The 15714-nt window shown below is 43.9% G+C and overlaps 1 pseudogene; it reads right to left on the reverse strand.

The window, feature by feature from the left end:
- Positions 1–693: 693 nt before the first annotated feature.
- On the reverse strand, positions 694–11857 carry LOC104857855 (annotated as a pseudogene).
- Positions 11858–15714: the final 3857 nt, after the last annotated feature.

The following is a 15714-nucleotide window of genomic DNA, read 5'->3' on the forward strand; positions in this document are numbered from 1 at the left end:
CCATCACGCTTATTTGGCTTGCCCTCAGTCAGACATCTTTTACAATTCTTTCATGCATCATTTCAGAGGCTCCATGAAGAAAGCTCAGGGTTAGTGTTTGGGGAAGTGTAAGCTAAGCTGTCAGCCTTGGAAATAAAGATTAACTTCTATTATAGAGGATGGGTCAGTTTATCTGGTTACTTTGAGCAGCAGGGCAGGGACCCAACATGGAAAAGAGAAGTGAGATTTCTTAATGTAGAGATAGCTCCATGACTGAAGACGGGATTCCTGGAAGAGATGGACCTTACTCAGGGGAAGCCTGGACCTATTTGATTTAGTCTGAGCCTGTAAGAGCTTGCAGGCCATTACTGCCTTTCTTGCTCTGGGCTCAGATTGGTGGGCAACATCCTAACAAAGGTGGCCCACGGCTAGGCAGTGTTGTACAGTGGAAAGAGCACTAGACTGGGAGGCTAGAGACCTGAATTCTAGTGCAGGCTCTGCCACTAACTATCTGTGTGATCTTGGGCAAGTTCCCTGATTTCTCCGGGGTAACTGCAAAGCAAAGGTTTGGTTGGGTGATCTTTAAGTTCCCACTCTGAATGTAATCCAGATTCTTATTCTTTCCCTTCTTGGCCTAGTGCTTCCAGGAACAGAATTGGGAAAAGGGGAGGGAGGAAGGAGAGGACACAGGTGGGGAGTCCATGGTGCCACCCATCAGGACTCCACTTTCTCTTTCTTTTTGCTCTTTTTCAGAAAGGAAGGGGTTCAGAATTTTTCAGGAAGGAAGGGGTCAGAATTTTTCTTCTCTGAAGGAGGCTTGGAAGTTGAACCCACTGGGGACATGGGGCCACTGGTGACTGACTCAGTTTTGTCCTTGGAGGTATCAATATCCATGTCAGTGTTGGTGGTCTCTGGCTCAAGCCTCTGCTAAGGATTTCCTCTCCTGTCTGCTCTTTCTCCATCCTATTGACCACCATCCCTTCTGACTGGGCTGTTTTGGGCTTTGTGGTGGCTTTGCTTGTTTCTCTCTTCTTGACAGCTTCCTTAGGGGACTTGAAAGGAGAGACTGTGGGCCTCTTTGTCTCTGTCTTCATTGGACTGCTGGAGAAGCAGGTACAGATTTTACAGGGGAGCCAGGCTCTCCTGTGGCAATCTCCCTTTCTCCACCCATTTCTAATTTCTTCCTCTCCATCTCTTTCTTGTATTCCTCCAGCTCATGGTCAGTGAGTTGGCTGAAGGGGTTGGGTACCATCTCCTCTGAATCATCTTTGGTATCTGCATCACCCTTAGACATCAGCTGGCTCTCTGTAGACGGGCATTGGCTCTTTTTAGTGATGACACTTGCCAGGAGCTGAGACTGAGGCCCTGCTGACTGCACATCTGGTTGGTTTTGTTCTTGAATCTTGTTCCTCAGGTCCGGCACTCCTTGAGTGTCAGTGTAGAGAGGCACAAATTGGTTTGGGTTTTCAATCCAGATTGGCATGCCACTGCTGGATTTTCTACCTCATCAGCTTTCATCCATGTGGTTATGGGCCATGGACTACCCATGCTCCTCTGGACCTCAGATAGGTGTTGGGTGTGTTCAGCCAGTGGATCTTCTCTTTTTCTGCTTCTGGGTGTGCTGTCCCAAGGCGGGTCCTGGGGCACCATCCTCCTCAAACACAAAGGCTCTGAGTGTGGTTGGGACCTCCACTTCGCTTTTATGCTTAGTTTTCTCTTGGACAAAGGGATGGCAGTATGTGTAGCCTGTTCTGTATCCTAGGTTTTCCAGCATCCTTGCTAGGGCCTCAAACTTGTACTCCCCCAGCTGGCTCTTCTTCATGGGTCCAAAGGTGCTCCTGGCCCACTGCACAGAGCCCACCTCATGGGGCCGGTGGATTTCCTGTTCCAGGAGAATGAGGTTCTCCACTCCTCCAGCACTGGATAGAGCAGACTTCTGAATCTCACAAGCAGCCTGCAGATGGAAGACCTTGTAAAATGCCTCTTCTATGGAATCACCTAGAGCAACCACTCCATGGTTTCTTAGCACCAAGATCTGTGTCAGAAGGCAGTTGATTTTTGAGCATTTACCTTGTATCTAACTACTCTGCTAAATCTGTCAATTAAGTCTAGAAGTCTTTTGGTGGTGTCTTTTGGGTCTTGTATGAAAAAGTATCATAGCATTAGCAAAAAATGACCTTATACTTGTAAATGCAAAAGCAATTTTTAAAGTGGGAGATTCATCCAAGTAAAGCATCTAAGCAAGGGAGGATTGTGGATGCAGCCCAATATTCTACCCTAACACTGGGGTATACATACTGTACACACTTGCTATGATAGCCATCATAGCAACAAGCACAGTGTCAGGAGGAGTCTGGGCTAGAACTTGATATTCTACCAGTGTCTTGGCATCATGGATTGTTCTTTCTAAATTCTTGTTCATAGTTGGTTTGGCCTCCACAGTTGATGGGGATGGAGTTGTTGCTGATTGCTTATTGAGATTTACCCGTGCAAAAGTCTTCATTGGTGGTTTGACTGGTAGCACAGTTGGTCAATGACACCATGGAGATTTCTGTTTTCCATGGTCACATGTTCCTGGATGGCAGCCATGCTGGCAATCCATCCCTTGTTAATATGCAAGAATACCCTTGTTCCCAGGTTATTAATGGTGAGGGTTCTTCCCGTTTACCTGTCTGTGTATCTTTCCACAAGACCTGAGCACATGATGATTTAGAGTCAGGCTCAGACTGCCAGTGCAGTTCAATGGCAGTGCATTTGTTTTCTGCCCATGGATTTAAAAATTTAAAGTGAAGATAGCAAAGACCAGTTGAGCCTGTGGAGGAAGCTGTATTCTTCTTTGTTTATTTAGTTTATTTCTGAGTTATAGATGTGCCCTTTTTATCATAGTTTGGCTTTATGGATTATATGGGATGCCTATAAGATGCTTAGTGTGCCAGAACTGAAAGAAGGAAGATAACGCTTTGCTAATATAAGAAAGGCTGTTATTTGTTTTTATAGTCTGTGGCACTCCTTTGATGGCAAAAGCAGACAAACAGTGTTGAACATGTCCTATTTTTTTCTCCAGTGATAGGTAGCATGCGTTAAAAAGGAGTAGGTATCAGCATACACATGAACATATTGCAAGTGCCCAAAAGAGCAAATATGAGTTACATTCATTTGCCAAATTTCATTTTTTTTGAGCCCCCTGGGATTGCTACCTTTGAGGGATACTGGGTGAGGGATTTTTTTGACAGATAGGACAAGATAAAACAATATTTCTAGCCTGTGAACATGGCAATTGAAATTCTTTCACTAAAGCTCTATTGTTTTTGTGGTGATACCCATGTGACTGTCTAGTCAGATCAAAGGAGGAAACAAGGACAATTAGTGAATCAGCCTGTTGATTACCATGCTCTTATGGTCTAGGTGAATTGGAATGAGACCTAATATATCAATGAAGAAGGGAGCAGTACGGCTGTGAGTGATATGCTGTAATTTTAAAAATAGGTTATACAAAGGTGGATTTAAAGGACCCTAAAAAGTGGTACTCTTGAGCCTTTGAGTGAGAAATACTGGACAACCCAAGTTGCTGATAATATTTAAAGGAGTTTGTTTTGCCATCTTTAAAACAAACAAAATAGCAATTATTTGTGATCACTGTGCTGAAAGGTTCAGGGTTGAATGACATGCTGAAAGTTGGGAGGCCATGTGCCTGCTTTTCCCTTAGAGGAGCCATCTGTGAAAAAAGTAGATGCATTACAAATGGGCTCCAAATTGGGATCCTTAGGAAAGTGTTTTTCAATCTGTCCAAAGAAGTCTGAAAAAGCCACTTGCCAATATATAACTTGCTGTTGTAATCTAGCATTTTGAGTCATCTATGGGTAGAACTGTTAGAGAAGGACTGGTGGCAAAAAGTCGAGTAGAGCATTTACCATAATTTTAGCCACTTGTTCTGTATATAGTTGTGAGGTTGTCACCAGTTGATGAGGAAGATAAAGATATTCTATGGGAAGTAATTGATTATTATAGAATTGACTCAACAATCCTGTAGAAGAATGTGGAGTGCTGAGTACATACAGGGCAAGAGGATACGCAGGGTTAACACGATACACCGGGTGTTGGTGCGGCACTGATTTCTACTAGCTATAACTCTTGAGAAGCTTCCATGCTCAAGGTGGATGGAGAATTAACCTGGGGTTGCTTTGCAGGGTTTTATGAAGATGTTTTAATTGATAATTAGCTATCCCTAGTCTAGTGCAGATCCAGTTGGTATCTGAGAATCATTTAAGGTGAGCAATCGATCCCTTCTGATCTTGATATTTTGAAGCTTACTGGTACTTTTGGCTAATAAGATTCCCAAATAATAATAAGGATTGGAAATCCGAATCCTGTCTGGAGTTATACACAAGCTAAACGATTTAAGATCCCTTTTTGTTAGAGTAAACAAGTCATATAAATGAGAATTAGAACTGTCAGCCAAAAGTATGTCATCCATGTAATGGACTACATATGACACTGGGTGTGTCTCTCTGGCATTCTGTGATCCCTGTCTTACAAAATATTGATATAAAGTTGCACTGTTCATCATACCTTGTGGCAAGAATCTTCACTGATATCTCTGCATAGGTTCTTTGAAACTGCATAGGTTCTTAGGCACTGAAAAGCAAGTTTTTGTCTATCTGATAGGCATGGTGGGATTGTAAAAAAACAATCTTTAAGATCAGTCCCGAGGGACAGCAGCAGGGAATGGTAGCCCAAGCTGGAGGGTACCCACTGGTTGTAAATTTGCATTGATTGCTCTTAAGTCTTGAATTAATCTCCATTTACTTAATTTCTTTGGAATCACAAATATGGGAGTATTCCAAGGGCTCACAGAAGGCTCTGGATCTTCTAATTGAACTTGTTCCTTTACAAGCCTATATAACTGAATAAGCTTCTCCCATTTAAGGGCCATTGATCAACCCAAATAAGATTTTCTGTTTTCCATTGTAAAGGTAATGCAGTTTTGGGCAGAGAAACGTTAACGGCCCTCACTAAAAACAGGGTTTAATATCCAATTCTGGCACGGTGTGACTTAACTTTAACATCCAAGGGCTGGGAATTTCCTTGAACACTTTTCCCAGCCCTGTACCTGGTATATATCCCATCTTACTCATAATTTTTTTGGCAACTGAGGGGGATTCAGTAGTTAATTTCATTTTCCTTTTTGTAACAAATATCTTCCCCACAAGTTTACCAGAATAGAGACTATATAAGGGAAGAAACAAACTAGTCTGACCCTCAGGCCCATAGTAAGTTAAAGAAGGCTCACTTTTTAAAACTTGTGCTGTGACCCAAGTCCCACCAATGATGTAGAAGCTGCACTTGTAGCCCAGCGGGTGCCCAGTGACTAGTGAGATTACTGAAACATTGGAGCTTATATCTAATGGGTCTTGAAAGGTTTTTCCATGGGTCTTAATGGAACATATGGGTCACCCCTCCATCAGGTCTTGTGTAAAATAAATTTCTCCATTTGAAGTTTCTCCAATCTTTGTCCTAGTTGAGAAAGGCCCTGTCATTAGGTAGGGGTTCTGGTAATCATACTGAACAGTACACATTCCAGGCACCAAAATACCCATTGTCTGTATAAAGACCTGAATCTCACATAATCTCTATCAGTAATACTGGATATAAGAGTAAGACCTTTGAAATTCAAAGAGGCTTTCCCCATAATTAGTCCAATAGTATTTTTAGGCAGGGGACCCAAATCCCAGCAGGAGTGGTGACTGGCTTGTCACCCCCAATGAAACTCACCTTTTGAGCAGTTGGCAGATCTGGTCCTGTTCTCCCTGAAGTTCCTTGAGTGAGGGAGGCAATGTTCCTCTGGAATTGAAGCCTGTTGTCAGTGTGCACGGGATAAGTCTGGCTGAGATTTGACTGGAGATCTGACTGAAGGCTTCATTCCTCTTGAGGCTACTCCTAGTATCGTGGGGGCCTTGGGATTGAGTCTCCTTCCCATTTCTCTGCAGGGGAGCTCCATCTCTGTGATATTTAGACCAACAATGTTTATCCTAATGATTACCCCTTTCACAGCTTAGGCAAGGACCTGTTTCAGTTTTATTATTTCCCAGATTAGGATTAGTAGATGTTCCAAAGATGTTAGAGTTACTATCTTGGCTTGCAGATGTATGTTGTCATCAAAGATGTCCCATTTTACCAAATTAAAACATTTAACGCTTTTAGCACTATCATTATTATCTCGTTTTGTAATAGCCAGCACAGCTTGAGCAAACACAGATCCCCTATGGTTTCTGGACCCTTATCCTGACAAGCCTTGATGTCACCGTTTAAATCTTTAAAGGCTCCCATGGTAGCCAGAGCCTGTTTACAGTCACGGTTAGCATTGCCATAAGCGAGCTTGAGAATAAGTCTGTTGGATGCTTGAGCATGAGGAATTTGTCTGCGCACGGCTCCCTGTAGCTGATCCACAAGCTGTGTGTAAGGTTCTCTCAGGTCTTGTGAGATATTAAGAAAAGACTGGACAGGAGCCCTGTCCTCAGCGACAGTAAGCCCAGCTCTTTTCATTATATGTCCTATTTGGTCAAAAGTCTCAACAGTATACTGCGACTGTCCGGTTGCCAGCCACATTTCCACAGTTACATTGGCCCTATTGCCCCATCTGTTTCTGTCAGCCTGATCCCTATCTTGCTCTTGTAATTGAACATGAAAATGTAAATACTGACTAGGTGATAGGCAGGAGCCTGTAAATTGCCTCACTTTGTTAGGTGTTAAGAGCTAATTTTGCCCAATAGAATCTCAGGTTCATAAGTAAATGTCCCTGGGCTCCATTATTTATTGCATTCTGTTTTAATTCCTTTCCCAATTTAAAGTCAAAAGCTTGATGTTTTGCTATTCACTGATCTTGATTAGCTGGGTCAGGTCTGTAGATCACTGGGAAGCAGCAAGGTCCAAGGGCTTCTGCCTGCCTGTAGCTAGAAATGCAAGGACACAGCCTCTCTGACATCTATGGCCTGAAGGCACTGACCCTGGAATTTCTCCATCAGCCGAATCCGCCAGGACTTCTTCCCTGAGTACAGGGAGAAAACTCAAAGTTTTTATCTTCTCATGTATCGATCCTTCTTCATGTTGTAATCTTTTACTCCCTCTCCTATGTGATTTTTCTTCTCTATTATTATCCTCCCCAGTTTGCTCTAACATCGGTGCTCTAGTCAGCATGATGTTTCTGGTGATGGTGTTTCACCCCTGCCATGAGTTTTTTGTTGTTGTTTTTTTTGTTTTTTGAGACAAGGTCTCACTATGTAGTTGAGACTGACCTGGAACTCACTATGTAGCCCAGGCTGGTCTCGAACTCACAGCGATCCTTCTGCCTCAGCCTCCCGAGTGCTGGGATTACAGGCGTGCGCCACCACACCCGGCCTACCATGAGCTCTTTTTAAATCTTCACCAATCCTACCCCAATCTCCTAAATTTAGGGTTTCCACCTTCGGGAACCAAGGATTGACCCTGATGATTTCATGCACCATTTTAGTTAAGGTTGGAGTACTAACTCAAGCTCCAACCTGTTTAAGCAGCACACACAAGAGTTGGACATAACTGTGCTGCTCTCTAGACTGACTTCCCCATTATGCCGGCTACAGAAACTTTCTCAGTGCTTTCCACCTAACGCACCATGTGTCCTTGCCTCCTGCTTGCTCCCACATCAGGCGCCAGATGTCAGAGGCTGTACATTCTTTCGACAGCCCAGTGAGGGCTAAAGAAAAAAGACAATAGAAATGCGGTTTCAAGTGAATTGTGGTGGGGGTCAGTGCCTCAGAGTGGGCAAAAGACAAAGACTCTCTGAGGTGGGCCCTACTTATTTGGTTGGTTCATAGGGAACATCAGATGACTCACAGGTGCTGATAACCCTAAACTCACAAGGATCTCATGATCCAGGGAGTGTCAGACGTCTCAGTAGGAGGCCATGATCCTGAGTCCATGAGGATCTTATGCTGATGGAACCTGCCTTTGAGCAACACAATGTCAGTCACAGAACCACTGAGGCCTCAGAGTGGCTCCCAATGGCCCAGGACAGCCTTGAATTCACAGCAGTCACCCTCCCTCAGCCCCTGAGTGCTGGTATTTCAGGCACTCAGGAAAAAGTGAACATCTTTATTTTGTTCCAGATCTTTTTGGGTTTTTAAAAAAATTTTTTGTTTGATGTTTTGTTTTGTTTTTTTTTTCAGGGATCCAACTCAGATCCTTGTGCTTGCAAGGCAGGTGCCAGAACCTCTGAGCTAAGTCCCTGGTCCTTTTTGTTGCAGATTTTAAAGGAAGTTCCTCCAGATTTTCTGTGTTCATCATGATGCAGGCTATGGGTTTGTCACACATAGTCTTTACTATGTTGAGGTTTATTTCTTCATGAAGGGGCATGGATTGGTTTTTCCAGAGTCTTGTGTGTGCCTGGTGAGCACTCTGCCACTGACCACACCCTCAGTCCTTGCTCAGGGTTACTGGACCTGTGTTCTGCATCTGTGGAGATGCCCGTGTGTTTATTGTCCTTGAGTATGCTGATGTGTAATGTTGACTTGTGTGTATTAAATTGTGCTGCATCTCCAGGATAAATCCCAGCTGCTCATAGAGGGCTTTGCTAGCATTTGGCTGAAAATCTGCACATCTGTATTTATCAAGGATTTGGCCTGTAGTTTCCTTTGTGTGTGTATGAGTGAGTGTGTGCATGTGTGTCTTTCTGAGGCTTTGGCATTAAGATAACGTTGATCCCGTCAAATGATTGTTAGCTTTTTAAATTGTAGGTCCTCTGCTCTAGGCATGATTTTAGCATTAGTGTTGTGTTGTAACAATGTTAACAAAACTTTTTGAACCTAACATATATTTTTTATGGGGCCTGCTTGCTCTGATTAATTTTACCTTCTTCAGCTGTGCCACGGTCATCCTAGCCCTTTCCCTTCATCTGAAACATTGTATGCTTGCACCTACTTCTGAAACTTTGCCACTCCTGTTGCCATGAGATTTCTTCCCTGGATGCTGTGTGGTTGGTTCCTTGCTATCGCTGAGCTGAGCTGAGATGAGCTAGCAGTGCTAGGAGAGGCCTCGCATGACTCCTCCCACACTGCCATGCAGTTCCAGGGGCTAATTCTCTTGATTTCCTTACCAGGCTAGAGTTTTGCCTGGATTTCCTCTCCAGAATGACCCTTTTAGAAGGGGCTCACGAGTTTGTCACTTATCACTGTCCTTGTGGTCCCACAGAATATGTTGTCTGTCTTGTTCATCATTGTATCCCAGTGGTCAGGGATGGGACTTATATAATCAGGTCCCCAATATATGGTGTGTAGATATTTGTTAAATGAATAAACAAACCCTTCCTGTTTTCTACGAATGTCTTCCTAGTCTTTGAAACTCCGTGATGTTGCTGAGCCTCCTAGCATAGGAGAGGGTCTGGCTGATGTGCCGTTAATCCGAAGCCCTGTCCAGGTAGTGGTCCGAATTTCTTTCTTCTTTTTAAGGATGGGCAAAGTACCCAGAAGGCCATTATGTGACAAGAGGGCAGCAAAGCCTGGGGGAAGAGGCTCCTCATTCACTGGAGCCATCATACTTGTTCTCCACGTTGTCAGATTTATTTATTTGGAAAGCCATTGGTTTTGATGAAATGTGTTCTTACTAATCAATGTAACATGGTTGCTTTAGAAAGTACATGATTTTCTGTCATTCTGGAAACAAATTGCTATGTTTCTAATATGAAATTATATTCTGGATAATGAGTCATTAAACATTGCCACATTTAGTTAATGCACTTAACTGGTTTTCTGAGCTTAAAAAATGCTTGGAGTCAGACTGGATTTGTGGTGCAGTCAGAGCATGAAAACTGCAAAACTTCAGAATTTTAGGTAATCAAGAGTTCTTGCTGATCATGTAAAGGCTTTAGCTACTTGGCGCCTTCAAAGTGGGATGCTAGCTAGGCATGGTGGGGCAAGTTTGTAATCTCAGCACTGTGGGAGGCTGAGGTAGGAAGACTGCAAGTTCAAACCCACCGTGGGCAACTTCAACAACTTAGTGAGGCTCTGTTTCTAAGTAAATAAATAAATAAATAAGGCTAGGGATGTAGTTCAGTCTGCAGGCCCTGGGTCAGTCCCCAGTAACACACACACACACACACACACACACACACACACTCACATATGCTCACACACGCGTGCACACGCACACATGCATACACATAGACACTCCCCCCCATGGGATGCTAATGTCTGTGGATGACCCTGCTTCTGGAGCTTCTTTATGCCTTCAGCCTGGGCAGGGCAAGAAAGAGGCAGAGACCCTCCTGCTACACCCCTGCCCACCCTGCTACCTGGTGTTTGATGTTAGCAGTAGGCAGAGTTCTGAAGGTGACGGAAAGTGAGGGGTGTGTGTGTGTGCTTAGAGTTTGGAGTTGAGTAGGGAGCCGGGGGAGGGAAGAGGTAAGTGGATCCTCCGTAACAGAGCTCAGCCATTCCCTTGTTGGCTCCAGGACCCACTAAACGTATTACTCCCTGAGGGCCAGTATATAACTCATTCCTCCAGCCACTCACCCACCCAGCCAGCCACCATCTGTCCAACAGATACGTCAGTAGCTTCTAAAGCTCCTATTACACACAAAGCTTTGCCATAGGTTTGGAGATTATAGTAGGAAATGTAATGAAGGACTTTTTCCCATAGAGTGCACCTTCTGGTAAAGACAAAGAAAGAAGCAAATAAATATACGACATTTCATTTGATAGTGAAAACCTTCAGGAAAAATGAAATAGGGTAGGACAAAGACAGTGAGGGTACAATAGGGCTGTGCTGGGTGACCAGGAGGAGTTCTCTCTGGGAATGGGACTACTGAACCTGAAGAAAGAAAGATGTAAAATGTTCAGATTTCTGGGGCGAGACTTCTTATGGTGCCCTACGTGAAGGATTCAAGAACACATGGAGAGTAGCATGGCCAGAGCATGGTGAATAGAGGACAGAAGTTACTGCGAAGTCACGAAGTTGGGAGGACACACACAAGGGCGTTTTGGTGGTGAAACGCTTTTTCTATTGTAATTACACCCAGTCTTAAAGTGAAAACATGTTCACAAAACATTTACTATTTTTATTTGCTATCTACACCCAGTTTCCATTTTATTCAATTCAATATTAAATAATCAGTTGAATTTAACTTGGTTTTTAGAAAGATACCAACCCACTAAGCTAATTTCATGATCCACGAGGGAGCCATGCTTTGCGGATTGGAAAAATGATCAGGCTCTTGTGTCTTTGTGAGATTTGGTTTTTATTACAAATAAAATTGGGATCTTGAGAGAATTATAAACAGGGGAATAACATCCTCTAGCTTATATTTTTTATATTTTGGATGTTTTATGGATAATAGACTCTATGGGTGGGTGGCGAGGGACAAAAGAAGACACATCCATTCAGTCCCGCCATAACTATTTCCTTACCACCACTATTAGGTTTCCTTTACCACACATGCTAAAGACAGGTACATATAACCAGGCCGGAAACTGAAGTTCTGTAGTCGGTGCCTTCACTGGAATAACACGCATTAGTGTGTCGGAATCGGTGCTCTGTGAACTTTTATGGATTCTTCCTCCCCACTGAGCATGGCTTACCTGAGCCCAGCCCAGCCCAGCTCTCGATGGTGCTCGCACAGCTCCCCAAGCCGGTGGCCTCTGCTGTGCCCCTTCAGTGCCACACTCTCCCCCTGATTCCAGCTTCCCACGGGGTCAGCACTGTTTGCGTCCTGGAGCCAAGAAGGTAACTCTGGTGTAACCGTATACTCGCGCCCCACGCGCACAGGTGCCGGCTCAGGCAAACATGCCTCAGAGGCGGTGTCTTGCGGCGGCTCCTTCACCTCAGCGCGTGAGGCTTCTGGGCCCGTCATCCTGGGACCGTCTCTTGCAGGCTCCCTCACGGCCGCCCTCCCCACCAGGTTCAGGTGGGAGTGGCCGAGAGGAGGCCTCTGGAAGTCTGACAATGACAGTGGAAGAGACTTGGGGTATTGTTCCTCAGTCTTAATTTTTTAATGGCTTACTTTTTATTGAGGTATAATTCACATCACATAAAACTTCACCTAGCATAAATTTCACTGTCTTAAACAGTTTAGCATATTCACAAGGTTGTGCAACTATTGCCATTATCTCGTCACGGAGCAGTCCTACCACCTCCCGTTTCGGACAGTGTTCGCCAGAGAAGCAGGAACCACACGAGATAACAAATGTATAGTTTCTAAGAAGGGCTCACAGCGGCCGCCCACAGGGTCAGAGGAGGAAGAGTTGGATGGCTGTCTGCACACTGGAGATGGGAGGATCTGGTGCGAGCTCTGGAGCTCACTGCAGTACCCATGAGAGTCCGTATCAGTAGCGGAAGAAGGCTGAGGATCTACGCCGGAAGTCAGAGTCTGCGGCGGAAGTCAGACTGCGGAAGTGAGAGGGTCTGCGGCGGAAATGAAGAGTCTGCAGCGGAAGTCAATCTGAGGCAGAAATCAGAGTCTGCGGCAGAAGTCAGAGGGTCCGTGGAGGACGTCAGAGTGCGGAAGTGAGAGAGTCTGCAGCAGAAGTGAGAGACTGCGCCAGAAATCAGAGTCTGCGGTGGAAATGAGAGTCTGCGGTGGAAATGAGAGTCTGCGGCGGAAGTCAGAGTCTGCCGCGGAAGTCAGGAGACGATGTCCCAGGTGAAGGCGAAGACTGGAGCTCTTTGAAGGAACACGAGCAGATCTGTCCTTCCTCATTTCCGCTTCATATCAAAAGACAAGTGGCCCCGTGGTGGGTCTTCTACACCTGAAGGCGTGGAATTGCTGAGCGGACTTAGTGGAGCTTCTCTTGGCCAAGCTTCTCCAGTTGACATAATCAACCAGCACATCCCTAAAAGAAAACCTATGACCATTGCATTTATTCCCCATTCCGTCCTCTCCTCAGCCCTTGGCAACCAAGAATTTATGTTTGGTCTAATGACTTGCCTATTCTGCGCATTTCATATAGCCTTTTGTGTCTCACTTCTTTCAGTTACATGTTTTCTTCATTTTTTTACTTGCGCATGTTTGTGATTTATGATAGTGACATTTGCTTTGGAGACTGATAATACATGTATATGTGTACATGTGTGTATGTAGATGCTTAAGTATCCTATCTCAAATTTGCCATCCCTTCCTGCTCCCTAACTTCCCCCTTCCCCCTGCCCCTTTCATAGCTCCAAAAAGCCTGCCTCTTGTTTCCTACCATCTCTCCTTCATTTTACTCTTTATTTATTTATAGTTTGGGTTTCTCTATATGAGAAACCGTGAGATATTTAACCTTCTGCATCTGGCTTATTTCACTTATCATTGTGGTCTCAAGCTCTTCCCATTTTCCTGTTAAAAAATAATATCATTCTTCTTTATGGTTGAATGATACTCTATTGTGTATATGTACTCCATTTTTATCCTTTTATTTGTTGATTGGCACATAGGTTGTTTCCAGAGCTTAGCTTTGACGAATTGCACTGCTATGCCCATGGGTATGTACATGTCGCAATAGTATTGATACAGTTCATTGGGCCAAAATTAGTCTACAAGGAAAGAATTGTGTGTGACAAGGAAAGAATTGCTGAACTTACACCTTATAGTTAGTAGTAAGCATCTGCATTTACTGAAGATCGTGGGACAGCAGCAAGAATAGGGAGAAAGGTGAAGGGCAAAAGGGGCTCAGTAACACAGTCTTCCAGGATTTGTAGGGTCAGATACTGCTGATCTAAGGTACCTCCTGCGGCCTCTCTCTCTGATGTCAGCAGCCTGCATGACCTCCTAAGTTTAAGCCTCGATGATCACTAAGATGGTGTTGTGTTTGTGGTTGATGGGGATAAGGGAGTGGCTCACACAGCTTCCCTGATTTAGGATTATGGAAGCTTAGGTAATCAGGGTGTTGTGGCTGTGGTGCTTACAGTTGATGAAGGGAAGGGGGTGACTCAGCTCCTGTGTTTCTCACTGTTACTAGTGTGATGTCTTTGACTTGAGAATATACCCGAGAGAGCTAAAGCTGGCTTAAGTGATTTTAGTTTTAGTTTGTTGAGGAATCTCCATATTGATTTTTGAAGTGGTTATACTAGTTTCCTTCCCACCAACAGTGCAGAGGATTTCTTTCCCCCCACACCCTCACCAGCACCAGTTGTTTCTTGTGCTCTTGATGATAGCCATTCTGATTGCAATGAGATGGAGTCCCAGTTTTATTGTGATTTGCATTTCTCTAATGGCTAAAGATACTGAACATATTTTTCATTTACTTGTTAGACATTTGTATTTCCCCTTTTGAGAAGTGTCTGTTCTTTTCATTTGCCCACTTTTTTATTGGAATATTTGTTTGTAAGGGAATTAATATCTCTCTTTTTTCTTTTTTGAGACATGGTGACTTGAGCTCATTGTGTAGCCCAGGTTGGCCTTGAACTTGCAGTGATCCTCCTGCCTCAGCCTCCCAAATCATGGGATTACAGATACATGCCAACATGCCTGGCTCTGAGGGTTAATTTTCTGATTTCTTTATAATTATAGATACTGCTCCTCTAGCAGAAGAGTAACTGGCAACATATTTTCTCCTCCTGTAGGCAGTCTCTTCACTCTGTTGATTGTTTACTCTACTGTGCAGAAACTTTTAAATTTGATGTGACCTCATTTGTGATTCTTGGTATTATTTCTTGTGCTATTGGGGTTCTTTTTTTTTTTTTTTTTTTTTGGTACCAGGGATTGAACTCGGGTCCTTGAGCTTGCAAGGCAGGCCACCGAAACCACTGAGCTAAATCCTCAGCCCTGACTTTTGTTTTTATTCTTTTTTTTGGGTGGGGGGAGTTCTGTTAAGGAAGTTCTTGCCTTGAGTCTGTGGCCTCATTCCCCTATATTGTCTTCTAGTAGTTAAACGTTTCTGGTTTTGTATGTAGATCTGTCATCCATTTTGATTTGATTTTAGCACAAGGTAAGAGACAGGAGTCTGGTTGCAGGTGGATAACCAGTTTGTCTAGCACCTTTGTTAAAGAGGTGATTTTCTCTCCAGCATATGCTTTTGGTCCCTTTGTCAAATGGCTGATTGTGCATGGGCTGTTTCTGTGTCTTTTATTCTATTTCATTGGTTACAGATCTATTATTGTGCCACTACCATGCTGTTTTTGTACTATGGCTTTGTAGTATTATTGTAGAGAGGTATGTTCATTAGATATCCTGTAGGTAGTTATAGGGCTGGCCTGTGAGGAGCCATGGAGGACAATGAGACACATTCACTGAAGGGTAGCATTGTAAAAGAAGGGAAACTACCAAACCCATGTGCTTTCCCTAAGGATGAACAGCAGTGATTGATATTCTACATAGATATCAATCTCCTGGGCTAGGGACCAAGATCTTCCAGGAAAGATCCCTGACCCACTCCTTACCGAAAATCCTTGTATGCTTGCTTCGTGGCTTTCTTCCCCATTGGATCCCTATTTAATCAGTATTACCTAATCCACTATACTTGTCATAGTCTTATTGGAGAGTTTTGTCCCACCTCATGTCCACCTTGTGATTTATCGCTGGACCAATATTACCCAAGTGACTATACTTGCAGTCTTACTAGTTGACTATAGTTTTGTCCCACCTTGAACCTGTCTCACCTCGTGACTTTGTTCCATAAAACACCTTTTAGAAGCAGGGTTGTGTGTGTGCGTGCATGTGTGAGATGATTTCCAGTCCCCCTTCTTTCTCCCTTAGAAGCTATCTTTCTCTTGCTAAATTTTTCCTACTCG

Source organism: Fukomys damarensis, unplaced genomic scaffold, assembly GCF_012274545.1.
Source record: "Fukomys damarensis isolate Sample0158 unplaced genomic scaffold, DMR_v1.0_HiC HiC_scaffold_27, whole genome shotgun sequence".
Taxonomy (NCBI): domain Eukaryota; kingdom Metazoa; phylum Chordata; class Mammalia; order Rodentia; family Bathyergidae; genus Fukomys; species Fukomys damarensis.